This window comes from Pygocentrus nattereri, chromosome 2, assembly GCF_015220715.1.
Source record: "Pygocentrus nattereri isolate fPygNat1 chromosome 2, fPygNat1.pri, whole genome shotgun sequence".
Taxonomy (NCBI): Eukaryota; Metazoa; Chordata; class Actinopteri; order Characiformes; family Serrasalmidae; genus Pygocentrus; species Pygocentrus nattereri.
In genome coordinates, this window is record NC_051212.1 from 10,878,138 (window position 1) to 10,895,009 (window position 16,872).

A 16,872-nucleotide genomic window follows, 5' to 3' on the forward strand; every position below is an offset into this window, starting at 1 on the left:
TTAACCCATCTGTAACATTAAACAAATCATCAGAAGTTAGTGTTGTTGCATATGTTATTTGTGTATACCTACACAATTATAAGAGACACTTAATATACAGTGGAAATAAATATTTTCATATTTAGCCAATTTGTTAACAATAAAAACATGCAAAATGTTTACTGACATGTAGTTTGAAAAAAAAAATCTTTGCACTGTTTTTATAATGGTCTTACTTTGAGCAGATTAAAATGACAAACACCTAATGTAACTAAGTTGATGAAGCCTCCAGCAGCATCTGAACAGAGGAATCAGGTGGATCTGATTACAGCTGCACTGTAACCAGTGTAATGTAATGTAGTCACTAAAAGCTATACTAATCAGTATGCTGACGTAGTAATTAAACGATATGTAATTCACAATAGAATTCATGAAGCTTGAACTACTCTAATTTCCACAGTAAAACCAAAGGGCTGCAATTTTCCTGGTAGAAGAACTGTGGTTTGGTTCTAGTTTAGAATTAAAGGATTGTAGTTTTTATATTACATCACTACATTGTACTGGACACCAACCCTCTAGAACTGGCAATGTGCACCAATGGACTATAGTTTCCATAGTAAAACTACAGGACTGTAGGTTTCAAAGTAGACATAAAGTGCACTAGACGCCATAAAAGACCTAAATGACTGTAGTTTCCACACTAGACATGAAGTATTGTAGTTTCCATAGTAGACTCAATGCACTGTACTTTCACTAGTAAAGTCAAAGAACTGTAGTTTCCATAGTAAACCTAGTGGACTGCAGATTTCATAGAAAACTCGAAGGAGTGTACTTTTAATAGAAAACCTAAAGAACTGTAGATTTCATAATAAACTTAAATGACTGTACTTTCATTATAAAACCTAAAGGGCTGTAGTTCTCATAGTAAACCTAAAGAACTGTAGATTTCATACTAAATTCTTCTTAAAACACTATAGTTTTCTTAGTAGAAACAGGACCGTCATTTTCATGGTAGGGTTAATGCATTGAACATTCCACAGCAAACCTAATGCACTGTAGTCATAATAGACCTAATGGACTGAAGTTTCCATAGCAAACCTACAGGACTGTGGTGTCCATATTAAACCTGGAAAGTATTGTAGCTTTAGTGTAGTAGGCTTAACGCACTGTAATTTCCACAGTAGACCCAAAGGACTGTAGTTTCCTTAGTTAACACATAGTATTTTGTTTTTCACAGTAGTCTTAAAGAACAGTAGATTATGTTGGAAATTTAATATCAAAGGGATCTTTTTTTTTTTGGCATCAGGTCACAGACTCCACTGTTGCCATGATCCAATCCAGGAGTCAAATATGTAGTGAGGTACAAAGGCTTAGGTGATGCAGGTGTGAGAGGTCAAGCAGTGGCCGGGCGTAAAGAGACTTTTAAAGGAAACCAGGCTCTGAGGGCTCTTAAACAAGGGAAGCTCCTAGTGGAGCGGCAGCCCTCTCCAAATGCCAGGAAATGAGGCTTCAAGATTCTCACCTCAGCCTCTTCACCGGGCCATGAGTTTAAAGGTAAACACACTTAAATGTCTGCTGTATGCATGCTTGGCCAAGACACATGGTAACCAGCTGAAGTTTAAAGGGGTTATGTGAAATATTTCATTAATGAACAATATTTCTCTGTATTTTAACAAATTACACTCCATGCAACCATGAGTGAAACTTTTAAGTCTACATATCATAAAGAGCCAAGAAGGTTGAGTGCAGAAGGTCAATCTCTTTCTAACCAAAGGGTTTGTGAATTGAATGATTTGGGTCATTGAGCTGAGGACTGCTAGTATCAATGCACTTACAGCTCCACTCTATAAACTCTTCAACTCCTTGAGCCCAAACTACACACTTCCAAACCCCACTTTGTCATATTCTTAATAACTTTCCTATTTCATAAGCTACATTCTAAAGGTGGATGTCTTAGGAGAGCTGTAAATGTCTTTTTTCCAGATGGGTGATGTAATTTAAATTCTATACAGCATAATGAGCCAGGAGTTCTTGGGCAAGACTCCTAACACTACCTTCACCTATCTGTGCAAAATGCTGACTACATCTGCCAAATGCCATAAATGCAAATGTAAATATGAATGTAAGACACAACACTAATGGCTATTTGCCATTAAAGGCTTCAGTGCGTCGGTCGGGTTAAATCCTAATAATAGTTATAATAATAAAGAATACTAACAATAAAAGTTAATGCCAAAAAGTTAACACCATTTCAGGCAACAAAGAAAAATGTATTCAATAACGAAACTGAATTAATCAAGAAGGTTCACAAGAAGCTAAAAGGTTGTGAGTGGAGAAGCTGGGCAGATGATGCAGATTTGAGAAATGGAAGTTTCAGGTAGGGTTGCATGGTTTCTTTAACCTTCAAATGAGCTTTTTCTCAAAGAATAAAATGATTTCTGAAGAGAAATGCTGAAAAAAATATAGAAACATTTTCCTTCTAGAGTGTAATGATTGCTATTTAGCCTTGTTATTTGTTTATTTTCCATGGTAGCTAAACTCCTATCACATGGTATATTTTATTCTTCTATTAACTAAATAGACTCTTTCTATTAAGTCGTTCTAGATAGGACTATCCTGAGAGTGTTGGCTATTTATGTATGAATTGTGTGTACACTGTGCCTGCACTAACATCTGTGAACAAGTATTTAAGCCTCATGCCTCTAAGTATATTGTTGTAATCATTTCCCGCTACACTAGAACTCTGCAGAAAAAATAATAATAAAGTATAAAATAAACAGTGCGAGCCCTGGCTCATACATAACACCTAAAAGCAATCATGGTGATTAACAAACCACAGGCATGCCATGCTCAGTGGTCACGTCAAGTCAAGTCAAGTCAAGAGGCTTTTATTGTCATTCCATCTATGTACAAGTACACAGTGGAGTGAAATCACGCTGCTCCAGGAACATCACGGTGCAACAAGGAACAGAAAGTATGAAGTGTGAACGTGCAGACAAAGTGTGCAAACAAAAAAATTAAACTAGAAACAATAAATACGATAAATTAAACAGACGTTAGACACAGTGAACAGACAGGACAGTGCAGCACCGACACAGCACTCATTCTGGACATGAGGTCGTGGAATAAGGTGCAGAGATATTTACACGCTGTGATCTGTGAGTCACGCAGTCAGATGACAGACATAAACACAGCAGTTACTGAGGTAGAAAAACCTGAGTAGAACAGTGTAAACAGAGTGTAGCAGCAATGATCCAGGTATTGCAAGTAGAGCATCAAAAGAGTTGTGTGTGTGAAGGTGGGGTGGGGGTTAGCTCAGTCCTTGTGAGTTTAAGAGCCTGATTGCTTGAGGAATAAAGCTGTTGCAGAGTCTGGTAGTGGTGGCACGGAAGCTCCGGTATCTTCTGCCAGACGGCAGCAGTAAAACAAAGTCCCATGTGAGGGATGGATGGGGTTGTTCACAATGCTAGTGGCTTTCTGGATACAACGTGTGGTGTAGATGTCCATGATGGAGGGGAGAGAGACCCATATGATCTTCTCAGGCGTCCGCACTATACGCTGTGGGGTAAAGCGATGATGCAGCTGCTCAGGATGCTCTCCACTGCCCCCCTGTAGAACATGGTGAGGATGGGAGGGGGAGATGAGCCTTCTTCAGTCTCCGCAGGACGTAGAGGCGCTGCTGGGCTCTCTTGACTATGGAGTTGGTGTTGAGGGACCAGGTGAGGTTCTCTGTGATGTGGACACCGAGGAACTTGGTGCTCCTGATGATTTCCACAGCAGAGCCATTGATGTTCAGTGGGGGGGTGGTCACCTTGAACTCTTCGGAAGTCAACAACCATCTCCTTAGTTTGGTCTACATTCAGAGACAGGTTGTTGGCTCCGCACCAGTCCGTTAGCCTCTGCACCTCCTCTCTGTATGCTGACTCATCATTCTTGCTGATCAGACCCACCACAGTCGTGTCATCGGCGAACTTGATGGTGTGGTTTGAGCTGTACTTTGCAGTACAGTCGTGAGTCGGTAGAGTGAACAGCAGTGGACTGAGCCCACAGCCCTGAGGGGCACTGGTGCTCAGTGTGGTGGTGCTGGAGGTGTTATTTCCTAGCCTGACTAACTGAGGTCCCTCAGATAGGAAATCCAGGATCCAGTTACAGAGAGAGGCATTCAGGCCCAGCAGGCTCGGTTTTCCAATCAGCTGCTGAGGAATGATGGTGTTGAATGCTGAACTGAAGTCCATGAACAGCATTCTGATTTAGGTGTCTTTATTGTCCAGGTAGGTGAGAGCCAGGTTGAGTGTGGTGGAGATGGCGTCGTCTGTTGAGCGGTTGGGGTGATATGCAAATTGCAGTGGGTCCAGTGAAGGAGGAAGCTGGTCTTTAATGTGCCTCATGACAAGCCTCTCGAAGCACTTCATGATGATAGGAGTGAGTGCAATGGGACGGTAGTCATTGAGGTAGGACACTGGAGACTCCTTCGGCACAGGGATGATGATGGAGGACTTGAAGCACGTTGGAACGACTGCAGTGCTCAGAGAGATGTTGAATATGTCCGTGAGAACATCAGCCAGCTGTTCAGCGCATTCTCTGAGCACTCTGCCTGGTATGCTGTCAGATCCTGGTGCTTTTTGTGGGTTGACTCTGTGTAGAGTTCTCCGCACATCAGCAGTGGACAGACACAGTACCTGTTCACTTGGAGGAGGTGTGGTTTTCCTCACTGTCGTGCCATTCTGTGCCTCAAACCGAGCATAGAAGTTGTTAAGCATGTCTGGAAGGGAGGCATCACTGTCACAAGCAGGTGGAGGTGACTTGTAGTTGGTGATGGCCTGGATGGCCTGCCACATGTGCATTTACACTGTTCTACTCAGGTTTTTCTACCTCAGTAACTGCTGTGTTTATGTCAGCAGTGTTTTGAAAATGATCATGGATTTTCTTTGATGGCCTGGGAGAGCTTGGCTCTTGCCACCCTGAGGCCTGCTTTGTCCCTTGACTTGAAAGCCTTGTCGCGGGTTCTCAGCAGCATGCTCTGCACACCTCTGCAGTCACACATCTCTGTAAAAACAAAAACATAGCAGTCTCTGAACTCATGCTGGGTAGCCCACTGAATCCGGAGGTAGTCCAGTTTATTCTCCAAGGAGCAAACGTTAGAGAGAAGGAGCGATGGAACGGCTGGTCGTGTGGGGTTAGCCATTAGCCTAGCATGCACGCCAGCTCGCTTGCCTCGCTTCTGCCTCCTCACGCATCACTTTCGGCCAGCAAGCTCACGCAGCGCTAGCTCGCGCAGCTCTTCCCGCAGTTCACTTGGAAGCAGACATTGTGGCTGTAGCAGGCTCTGGCGATGGTAGATGATGGTGCTGGTTGAAACAGTCATGATATCTAGTTTTGGTCGGGTTACACAACAGACAGTAAACAAAAATAGCAAAAAAGCACCACATCACAAAGTGGCCACTGCAGCTACTCGCCGTGCCGCCGGAATTAGAAGCAATAGTAGAAGCAATCTGTTACAAAGGTAAACAGATATCATTGTATCATCCTCCAGGAGTGGTAATTATTCTGTCAATGCCAATGGAAGCATTTTTCTCTCAACTTAATTGCAAGCTTCTGAGATCTCTCAGATATGGTTGTGACAGAGAGGTGTGTATTTGCACAACAGCATGGTGATTAGCAACATTTGCCCCCCCTAACATGAGGCCACAGTGTTCCAGCAGCTTTTCCTAATTGCAATCTGTGATTTATTGCGATGTATTTGCCTATGGCTGAAATATGATACCTCCAAAAGAGCCAAAGTAGACAACAAATGGAGCACAGCAGGTGAGGTATGTTTTAGTTGAACATACCTGAGAAACTTTTTTTCAATAATTTTTTTGCCAAACTCACCTAATTTGGTCATGCTCAAGTAAAATTACATCTCCACATTTATTCTTCTGTAAATTTGCGGTTCACACCTCAGAGTTAGACAAATGCATGTAGGGAGGAAAATATTAATGTCATGATTTCAACAACATAAAACAGACTTCTGAAGAAGTGAGAAGGTTCATTTCTTTCCAACCAAAGGGTTTGTGGATTGAATGATTTGGATCATTGAGCAGAGGACTGCTAGTATCAACGCCCTTACAGCTCTACTCTATAGCCTCATCAGCTCTTTGGGACCATCGGTGGTTCCAAACCGCATTCCGTCATATTCTTCATTACTTTCATATTTCATAAGCTACATTCACAAGGTGGGTGTCAAAAGAAGATCCGCCCCTTCCAGCACCACAGTGGTCAGCAAAATGTTCTGTCAAGACTGTAATTTTACATTTGCCATTAGCTGCAGTGGTGGAAGAAAGCGGGCGGTGAATCTTTTATGTGTTTATTTATTCTGTTTGTTTTTTAACTCCTTCGTGCTCAACAAAACCAAAACTCAACAAAACACATAATTAGAAATATTAGCATGTGTTCAAAACACTTTTGAAAATAAAATAAAGGCTAACACCAACATCTCCCACAAGGGCAGGAATGCCATTATTGTTCCAGGGATACTATCACCATGGCAACATTTACAAAGCTGTATGCTGCTGTAAGTCATGTTCTGTCGCTGTTTACACCAATACTGCTATGAACCATGGAACTATTCATTCATTCATTCATTCATTCATTCATTCATTCATTCATTTATGTATTTATTTATTTATTTACTACATGTAAAGTCAGTGTCACTACTGCTGCAGGCATTTATTGAAACCCTTTTCCTTTTTGCTTAATAAACATATTACAGTCAGTTATCTCTTGGAAAAAAATGTTTTTTTTGTTGATTCCAATCTTGTGGCCTTTAACATAGTTGTTTTACTGTTAACTATTACATTTACATATAAAATGTTGCCACAATAAAGAAGAGGGAAGGCGTACTATTGGAACTTGGCAATGTTGTTGAATTACAGTAGTTTCTTCTCCAAGCTATTAAATGTTATTCCTTAGTAAATGAGACACTCCTACTACTTTCTCCCCTCCCCCTCCCCTCTCCCTCTCCCCGTGTCCAGCATTAATGACTTGAGGTCAGCGCACTGTAATGAAACAGTGGGACGCAGTGAGGTCGAGGCTGAGAGCCAAGGAGAAGGAGAGAGCGCTTCACTCATTAAGATAACATGGGTGTAAACGCTATTCATCAGGCTACAGCCCACTACTGTCATACACTCCCAACAACAATACTCCACAAATCACCAGCCTAATCAGCCCTGGGTGTCATCATGTCAGCTGGATATCTATCATTATGAAAGTGCATGCAGTATGTCATAAACTGGTTATCTTTAAGTATGTAGAGTTTAGTATGAGGGGTGAGGGGGTGGGGGTCCATCCTCACTTTACCTTTACATGTTTATCCTGCAAATTTATAAGTCTTTCAACTACATAATGAAACTCTCTTCTTATGTTTTTATCTCAAAATGCAAGCATTATTATATGTGCGCTTCTAAGTAGACCAGAATGTGTTTTATGATTTCCGTTGGAAAGTTTTTGTGCAGTCTTCTTCTTTTGTAGAAAATATACTCATTGAAATTTGAACAGGAAACGTTGAAAAAGCTGGAAGTGCAGAGTCTAAGATGTCAATTTAGAGGGTAAATGTCATTCCCTTAGTGACTATCTATGTAATAATATTGTAATTACATGATAGAAGATATGTAACAAAACTCAAATAAGAACAATAATGAGTCTAGACGTTCAAGGGCCAATGTGATACCTTACATTTTGATCGGGACCAGATTTCAAATAAGTAGAAGCCAAAAAAACACTTAATTTTACATGTGGTACACATTATATTATTAGATATTAATGTGCATATTTTATTATTATTATTATATACCAAAATCCTGACATGGTACAAAAACAAACGGTGTGTGTGTGTGTGTGTGTGTGTGTGTGTGTGTGTGTGTGTGTGTGTGTGTGTGTGTGTGTGTGTGTGTTACATCTGGGTATAAGGCCAAATGCATGGATGTAACTGTCTTCACATTATCACACTTTTGTCCCATTACACTCTTTTATAAGTTGCCCTGGATTAATTAACGGTTGTGCTGAGTAAAATTCATAACAGTGCAAATAACTTGAGTACCATACATTTTCTGGCATCTCAGAGTTCTACTTGTAAGTAGAACAGGATATATTTTACTATGAATTCAATTTAAAAGTTATTGTGCTGTCTTTTTTTGTAAAGCGCAACAAGCTTTTCACTTTTGCTGTGTTATAGTCATTTTTGACAGTGGAACAGGAAAAGTTGAAAAAGCTGGAAGGGCAGACTGAAAGCTGTCGATATTGAATGGAACTGCAATTCCCATAGAGAATAACTATGTAATAACAATGTAATTATATAATAACAGTGTGCAATGTAACAAACAACAACAAGAACAAATCTAAACACCCAAGAGCTGATGTAATGCCTTGTGTTTTTGATCTGAACTATGCTTCAGGTAACTAAAAGCCAAAAAAAAAACTTTTAAACTTGTGAACTTAAGTTGAATTGATATAGTATAGCAATGAATTATTGTCCTGAGTAACACTCATAGCAGTGAAAATAACTTGTGTACCATATATTTTCTGGCATCTCCTTCTCTTCTACCATCTGATTTTCCAAAGCAATTAAGAGGTTTCCACAAACAGACTCAACTAAAGCTACAGTGAGAAGCTTCGTGCTATCACACTGTTTGTCTTGTATTCCATCCATCAACGATTTTTGGCACAGGTGTGGTTTCACAGCACCTGAAGCTATGTGTCCTCCCCTGCACTACCCTTTCCTTTTCTTTTTCTCTCGCACTCTGTGACAAGTCACGGGGAGGCGCTGTGCTGCTTTCCTCCTTAAATGGGCCAGAAAATGATCTCTGATGTGTCAATCCGAGACGGCCTTCACTCCCAGAGCATGATGGATGGAGCTGTCATTGATGTGGCCTCTCAATTAAGTGGCTGTGTCTAAACAGCGTTTATCTGCAATTTGCCTCGGTAGCAGACCACAGCATTCCTCAGCCCCCATGCTCCTCTGCTTTGAAACACAGACCTGTAATTGAGGGCAAGTGTGAACATCTGTAACATCTTCAGTAGAAATCCAAGCTAAATAGAGATGATAGATGGATTGATAATGTCTGTTGCAAAGTTGACAGGCAGCCTGTTTGTTTACTACTGAGTTGTTGCTTTCATTTTCCAACTGGAATAGATGGCCTTCAGAAAAAAGCGTGAGAAAGTATCATGTCACAGTCGCAATGCTAAAGCGTGTTCATTGAGTTTTACTTTCATTTGCTACAGAGATTTTAGTTTTAATGTGAATAAATGGCTTTTTGTAGAAGGGAAGCTCAGACATGTGGTCAAACAGTAGCAATGTTTACTCACTAAAATTTAGATTTGGATTTAATGTGAAGAACGTTTTCTTTTATTTTTGCCAACACAGTTCATTTTGTTAGCTTATAATAAAATAGACTGCTTTCTGAAATACTGTGAGGACATAATTTGTTTGGTATAACACTAGTAATATGCAAAAATAGCTTGCTAACATCATGATTTACTTAGTTTACTGTGTATTTTTTCTTTCTTCTAATAGGAATGAATAGCTTTATGGAGTCATTAGGTGAGTTTTGCACAACATCATCTCACTAACATTTTTCTAGCACCTTGATTAATTCATTTTAGTTCTATTGGCGAACGCCTTGTTCACCTTGTTGCATAATTATTTTCTTTGTTTTTCCACAAAGAGCAGGCAAGCAAAGTTTATTTATACAGCGCTTTTTACAACAGGTGTTCTCACAAAGCAGCTTTACAGAAAAATCAACATTACAAAAAAAGAAACTCCGGGTCCGAGCCCCCATGAGCGCCACCAGTGGTGACAGTGGCAAGGAAAAACTCCCTAAGAGCAAGAGGAAGAAACCTTGAGAGGAGCCCATCCTCCTCTGGTCGACACCGGAGAGCAACCAGTAGATTATTTATGAACTTGTACAACGTGTTATCATATGCGTAATGCTACCTCAGCGATATTACACAGATAAACCTTTGCCAACATCTTATTTTAGAACTTTGTTGCTAATGTTTCGCCAACGTTTTTTAGATATTGTGTGGCTAACATTTTGTTAAAATCCTGGTCATCTTGTTGGCACATTGCAAATGATTTTTCTTCATTATCTAATGAGAATATATCACTAGTATGTGAGATTATCACGCAGGACACCAGCAATATTCACTCACTCAATTGATTAACATTGGCCATAATTCACAGATGTCTTCCCAAATGTTTTCTTAAATGTGCTCTTGAGAAAGTTCCCAAATAAAGTTCACATTTTCATGAAGTGTTCTTAAACTGCACCTTGGCGCTCTTTAGATTCTTAATAAGAAAACATTGGTGAACATTGTGGTTAAAAATAAATGTCTTCTTAAAAACATTTGGTGAATGAGGCCCAATGAATTTAAGATAATTTAGTACAGTGTGTGTGTGTGTGTGTGTGTGTGTGTGTGTGTGTGTGTTCGTGTTCTAATGTGAATTGATGGCTTTTCTAAGAATCAGAAGAATTTATATGCATAATCTTGACTTATATAAGTCAAGATTAACTAGGTATTAGTAATTGAGGGAAAACCAAACTTTATTTAATGCCAGCCAATTACTGTATATATAATAAAAAGCATATAAATTCTTCTGATTCTTAGAAAAGCCATCAATTCACATTAGAACACAAACACACACACACACACACACACACACACACACACACACACACACACACACACACACTATCTTAAATTCAATGGGCCTCATTCACCAAATGTTTTGTATATATATATATATATATATATATATATATAAAATCTATTTATTTTCAATTAGCATGACACATTTGTGTATGTGGTGTTACACTAAAATTACTGAGCGTATACCATCATCTTCACAGTTTACTGCAAAACTATTTACTTTTCAGAGATTTGCAAAACAGTTTTCTTTATTTCTTTATTTCTTTATTATTATTATTTACATTTATCTGACATGTAATGTTACGACAACAATACTATGTGGCACACATTTTGCCAGCATTGCTTTAGTTTTACTTCACTCAGCAGCCTTAAATTATATACCTCATTTCACTCTAGACAACTTTATCAGCAAAGACAATCGTTTCTCGCTACCTCATCTGTGATTTTCTACCACTCTCTCATCCTCTCCGTCACAAGCGAACTCGGTGTGAGTCACACACATGATGCTTTAATTCACCGCCAGCCTGCCCGCGCCTCCTGGTTAGAATATGTACAGCAGGACTAGAGCACAACATGGGCTTTCATGTCAATCAGCAGCCAGCCCATGGGCCAGTGCGCGCCTTTCTGCGGGCCGGCAGCACACACAGCTTGGCTTTGTTTGGTAATAAAGAGTCGCCTGTGAAGGGCAAGGCTCAAGGTGCTAAAACGGAGGGGTCAGTGACCGAGGAGGACCAGCTGAATGTGCTGGAACTCCTGAGTGACTCACTCTAGCCACGAGATCTGCCCTGTGAAAGGGCTTTATCGGGGCAGCCGAGCTTTGAGCTCCGTTTGCAGCCTTGATGTCGCTTCACGACACGTTTCGTGCGGCTGAAGCATCAATGAAAGGACGTATTATACGCGCAACATGGAGGGAAGGGTGTGGGCTCCACTCCTGCTGCCGTAACCCGAAGCCCCTGAGCCGCCAATTTTAAGAGGTGTGAGAAGTTGAGGAGGCCTTCATGGAGAAACAAACACTCAAGTGTGCGAGGAGCCTGCTGGCTTGCCACACCTTGACCTGTCTGAAGTGCAAGATCGGGTTAGTGTACACAACATCTCTTTTTATAGGCAATATAGAGCCTTTTCACTCTATTATGTAGGCCTCTTGGCTTTATGCTGACAGATGTGTAGTCACTTGGTTCACAGCGCTGCACTCTTAAGGTCTATTCACAACAAATGTGTGTTTTTGAGACTAAAAAAGATGTGATTCTTACTGCAGTGGAAACTTCACAACAAGTTCAATTCATGCGTTTATTTATTTGCTTGTTTGTTTATGATGCTGTTCAACCTAGTTGCTCAATCGTAAATACACTAGTATCATTTGATTGTTGAAAATTGCAACGTCTGTGGTTGTTTTTGCATGGTTCTTATTACTTTGTCCTACAGTTTACAGATTTCTCTGAATAATCCTTATTTTGCATGTAACCAACAACTTTTTCAAGCTGATGTATCCAGATTTCCAAAGAACTCATGAATAAAGAAAATCCATGGGTCAACAGCAGCATCAGCGTCTAAATCTGAGCTTAGCCATGTTGTCTGCAGCACCGCCGTGACCCGGAAAATACCGTCTGATGTCTATCGGCATAAGGGATGCAATTACAAGAGAGGCAGAACATGAAAGGTAGTCTGGTATGAAACGTTCTAGTGGAGAAAGATGCCTCACTTTAGCGTGACAACACATACCATACAAAACCATAATGTTTGTTAGTTTTTGGAACAAAAGTGTAATAACATGAGGACAGTTATGCACATACAGTTAAACATTTGACCTTCTACTCAGACGTAACTTAAAGATTTATATAAGCCCACACTCACACACACAGTGTGTTTTTATGCATTGTCAAGACTGTGTAAGTAATAAGAATGTATAAGTAAGTAATAAGAATAATATGTAACACGTGTAAGTTTCTAAAATTAATTATTTACAGTACTGTGTAAAAGTGCACTTAAGCACATGATTTAAAACCATTTATTTTGGCAAAAGTTATGCTTATGCTCATAAAAAACACCATATATCATTAAAATAAATAAATCAACATAAACACAGTACAAAGTACCTCTTGTGAGGAGGTTTGAACAAAGTTTGGTCACCTGCACACACCTAGACATTGCATAAATATGTCAATAACACATTTGATTTAATGTTGTGACAGTTTAATTAACCCTACAAACTGTTGGGTAATAGCCGCAAACAATGCTGCCTTGAGTGGTGGTCTTAAATGCTTTAAATGGTTAAAGAACACACTACCATGCATGCCAGACATATGTTGTAAACTTTCTAAACTTAATCCATAAACTAGCCTTAATCTTAATCTCAGTAACTAAAAAGAAATGGTTTTACTCTTATAATTAAAAAATAACTGAAGCTTTTGTTCAAAAGCAGTTTCACTCTGGTTTTCCTACAAAGTCAATCCATTTTTTGTCCTGAAAATATACAAAAACAAACATGCACACACACTCACACACCCCTCCCTTCCCATACACAACTTCTCCGAGTCACAGGTTACAAAGCCCCTGTTTGCTGACAGGTCGGAGAATTGGTGTAGCCCACATCCCCTTCCCTTATGCTGATAAAGTGCTGCGATAAGCAGGCTGGCCCCCAGCCCCCAGGGTCCCAGTGAAAGAACAGCCTGTCTCAAACAGGAGTGGAGAATGAGTGGGAAAGAGAGAGAAATGGAGAGAGGAGGAAAGGGAAGGCTGGGGCATGGAGACTCTTACGGACGTCTAAACGCTGGATACACCCTCATATTTGCATTCTGTGCCGTTGCTTTCTCAAGAAGCCCATTGCCCATGGTGCACTGCTCAGTCTCAGAAGGAACTTTGAGGGGTGTTTTGAGGTTTGAAGGGTTTTGGGAAGTGAGGCAGAGCAAAACCAAAACTGCTCAGCTCCTTTCAGAGGTGGTCTGAGGAAACGGTGGAAAATGTATGTAAATAAATGGCTGCGCTGGATGTTTGGCTGTACTGTTTATCGCCTTCACAGAAGACTTATGGACCAATGAGGAGGCAATGACACCCATAGAAAACAGTTTTACATTCGTTTTATCAAATGCGTTCTTCAAGCTAGACCAATGTCTAGGCCTCACATGCAAAATCAAACCTATACAGGTGAAGATGTAATGTCAGTAGTAGAAAGTTCATTCACATCCTCAGAAGACACAGCCTTCACCAAATGGTTTGACAGAGTTCTCTTTGAAAGCTCTTTCAACATGCTAAGCCAACGTAAGGAGGTACAGGCCCATAACCATAAAGCATGCTGTCTGTATAGGGACTTGGATTACTTCTGAATATTCTGCTGATGCCCTCTTCCTACAGTTCACATTACCCCAGCAGAAACAAGTTACAGGCGCACAACTTTTAACTCTCATGTGTGTACATGACCTTCCTGATGTCTGTTTACTACCTCTGTGGTGAACTTGTGTCATCAAATCCAGTGAATTCAATGGGCAAACCTGGACATACGTCCTTCAAAATACCTATAGTGGGGACATCCAGTGAGCTTTTCAGTGTGTTCTTGAGAAACAACTCAATAATGCGTCATTTCAGCAGCCTCTTAACAATATACATTATAACATATATACATTATATATAACTATATAATTCTGATGATGGTAAAATGGTAATAAAGTACAAAACATAAGTTTTCTTTGGGGGCTACTTTGCCTGATTGTACATTTCTAGCATGAATGTGTTTTAAAAAGTAGGTTTTATGTCAAATCCTTAATCTCAAAACTATCGTAAAATAGTGTCTCAGACATCAGGCAGCATACGAACAACTTTTTCACATTAAATATTTTAAATGTCCAGTTAGCTTATTGTCACAAATTGCTGACAAAGCCTGGCAACCCTGGAATGTCAGGCATGTTGTTAAGTAGATTAAATATGCATAAAATAGTACTTCTAATTTTGAGGTTTTACTCCTAAGTAGATGATCTAAATACCTTTCAAATTGCTAGAAATTGATATATAACTGCATTGTTTAGTCGTTGACATGCAAACAAAGTCATGTGAAACTGTAGAAAAAAAAAAAAACTGCTAGAGTTACACCAGAGAATCTCTTATCAAACCACACTGAATGATTGTTTACTGTAGTGTGGAAAATTTCTAACAGCTTCATTCAAATGATGTTTTGTTGATTTTCCAACTGAGAATAAGTTGACTCATTCTTTGCTGAAAACACATTTAAATGTGACAGATTTTTTCTAATTTTAATGCATAATTTCTATTATTATTTATTAATTTCTTTCTAACTAAGTGTGGCATACGGGAAAAAATAAAACAAATTGTGCCACAACTTTTACACAGGGCACATTTTTACATTAAACTCAGCAATCAAACAGTAATCGTTCATTAAACTGTGCGGATGTAGCGGATGTGTTAACTTATTTCCACTTAGAAACTCAACAAAACATTTGGGCGCCCACACCTTTGCATCCAAATGTACATCTTAACCATTTACTGATGGAGAAATGTTAAAAATTGGTGGAATTCTCCTTAAATATGTTAACAATTTCAGACGTGCATCCTTGACATGCCTGACTTAAGAGTAACCAGACTGTTTACAGTCTGCTTTTATTGCGGTCGTCTCTCACATTCTCCACTAGAATCAGGACTCTCTCAATCTGTGTGTGCCTGAGTGTGTGTTGCACTCACGCCACCATCTGGGGAGAGGCAGTCATGTGTTTACATTAACTAATGAGCTAATTACCCAGGTCCTAATCTGCTGCACTTGTGTCATTTCACAAGAATGCTCCTGCACTCAAACGCTCTCAGATTATGAGCTGTTTCCTGTCTGTCAGAGAGTGACCACAAGGCCCTCTTTTTTCCCCTCCACGCTGCACGAGTGTTGACTAAATCACATGTGAACTCTTTTGACACCACTATCTATCACAGTGGACTTGAACAGCTGGCCAGTAAGAAGATGATCAGTCCTGCTCTAATTGGACACACCTGATCCAGCTAATTAAGCCTTCGGGAGAATCTGAGTAGCATAGGTAGGTGTGCTAGACTACAGCTGGATCCAAGCTCTGCAAGGAAGCGGCAGGTAAAGTGACCTTTCATTGGACAGTCTAGTCCTACGCAAAATGATGTCCCACGTGTCAAAGGCCAAAGGAGATACATTTAAATTGTCCTTATTTGGTTGAGATCTTTAACGTGACCCATTTAAATATGTTAAAAATGCAGTTATTCCCAATTTTAAACACAGAAAACAGCTTTGGCACAGCTGAAAGTGCTGGTGGTGGAGTCAAGGAGGACGTCTGGATTGAGAAAATGAAATTAGCAAATGCAAACTGGAATAAACTGTTAGGAAGAAAATAGAAGAAGTATTTTGGAGTTCGCTTTTTGTTATATTTTAAAGATGGGTCAATTAACTACCATATACACACACAACATTCCACCTCTTTGGCCAGCAGACACTCAGATTGCTCCAATTGATTTTAGGCAGGTGTTGTTGTGTGTCAGGTATTGTTAGGCTCTCGTCCTGTCAAATACCGAAAGCCAGTCAGTGTTCACTTACTATACAGCTCCACCTCTTCCAATGGCACATAGTTGAAACTTCTAAGCATCTGTGAGCTCCACCCATGAATCCTTTCTCTGCATGTCTAGGCAGATAGGCTATGTTTATACTTAGCTTAGCAGACGTATACATCAAACTTGATATATTTGCTCGACTTGAAAGCAAAACTGTGTGCTGCTTGTTTGTATCATTTCTTTTCACAAAAAAAAAAACAAAGAAATGAAATAAACACTGATGAAGGGTTCATATCATATTTCTGTACAGGTGGTCACACTTTATTTTGGTTTGTCAACTTCAAATGCTTTGTAGTTAGTGATTGGTTATTGTAGTGGTTAACACCTCTGCCTTCTATGCTGTAGACTGGAGTTCAATCCCCACCTGGGTCAGCACACTACACTATACCAATAAGGGTCCTTGGGCAAGACTCCTAACACCGCTTTCGCCTACCTGTGTAAAAAAAAGAATCAAATTGTAAGTCGCTCTGGATAAGAGCGTCAGCCAAATGTAGTTAGTTCATTTACTTTTAAGTTACATTCAACTGAATATCTACTAAATTCACTATAATATAACCTGGCTCTAATCCTAACCCTAACCTTAACCTCAACCCAAAACCTAAACTCAAACCTCACCCTGCTCCTCCCCTAGTCTTGGTCCAA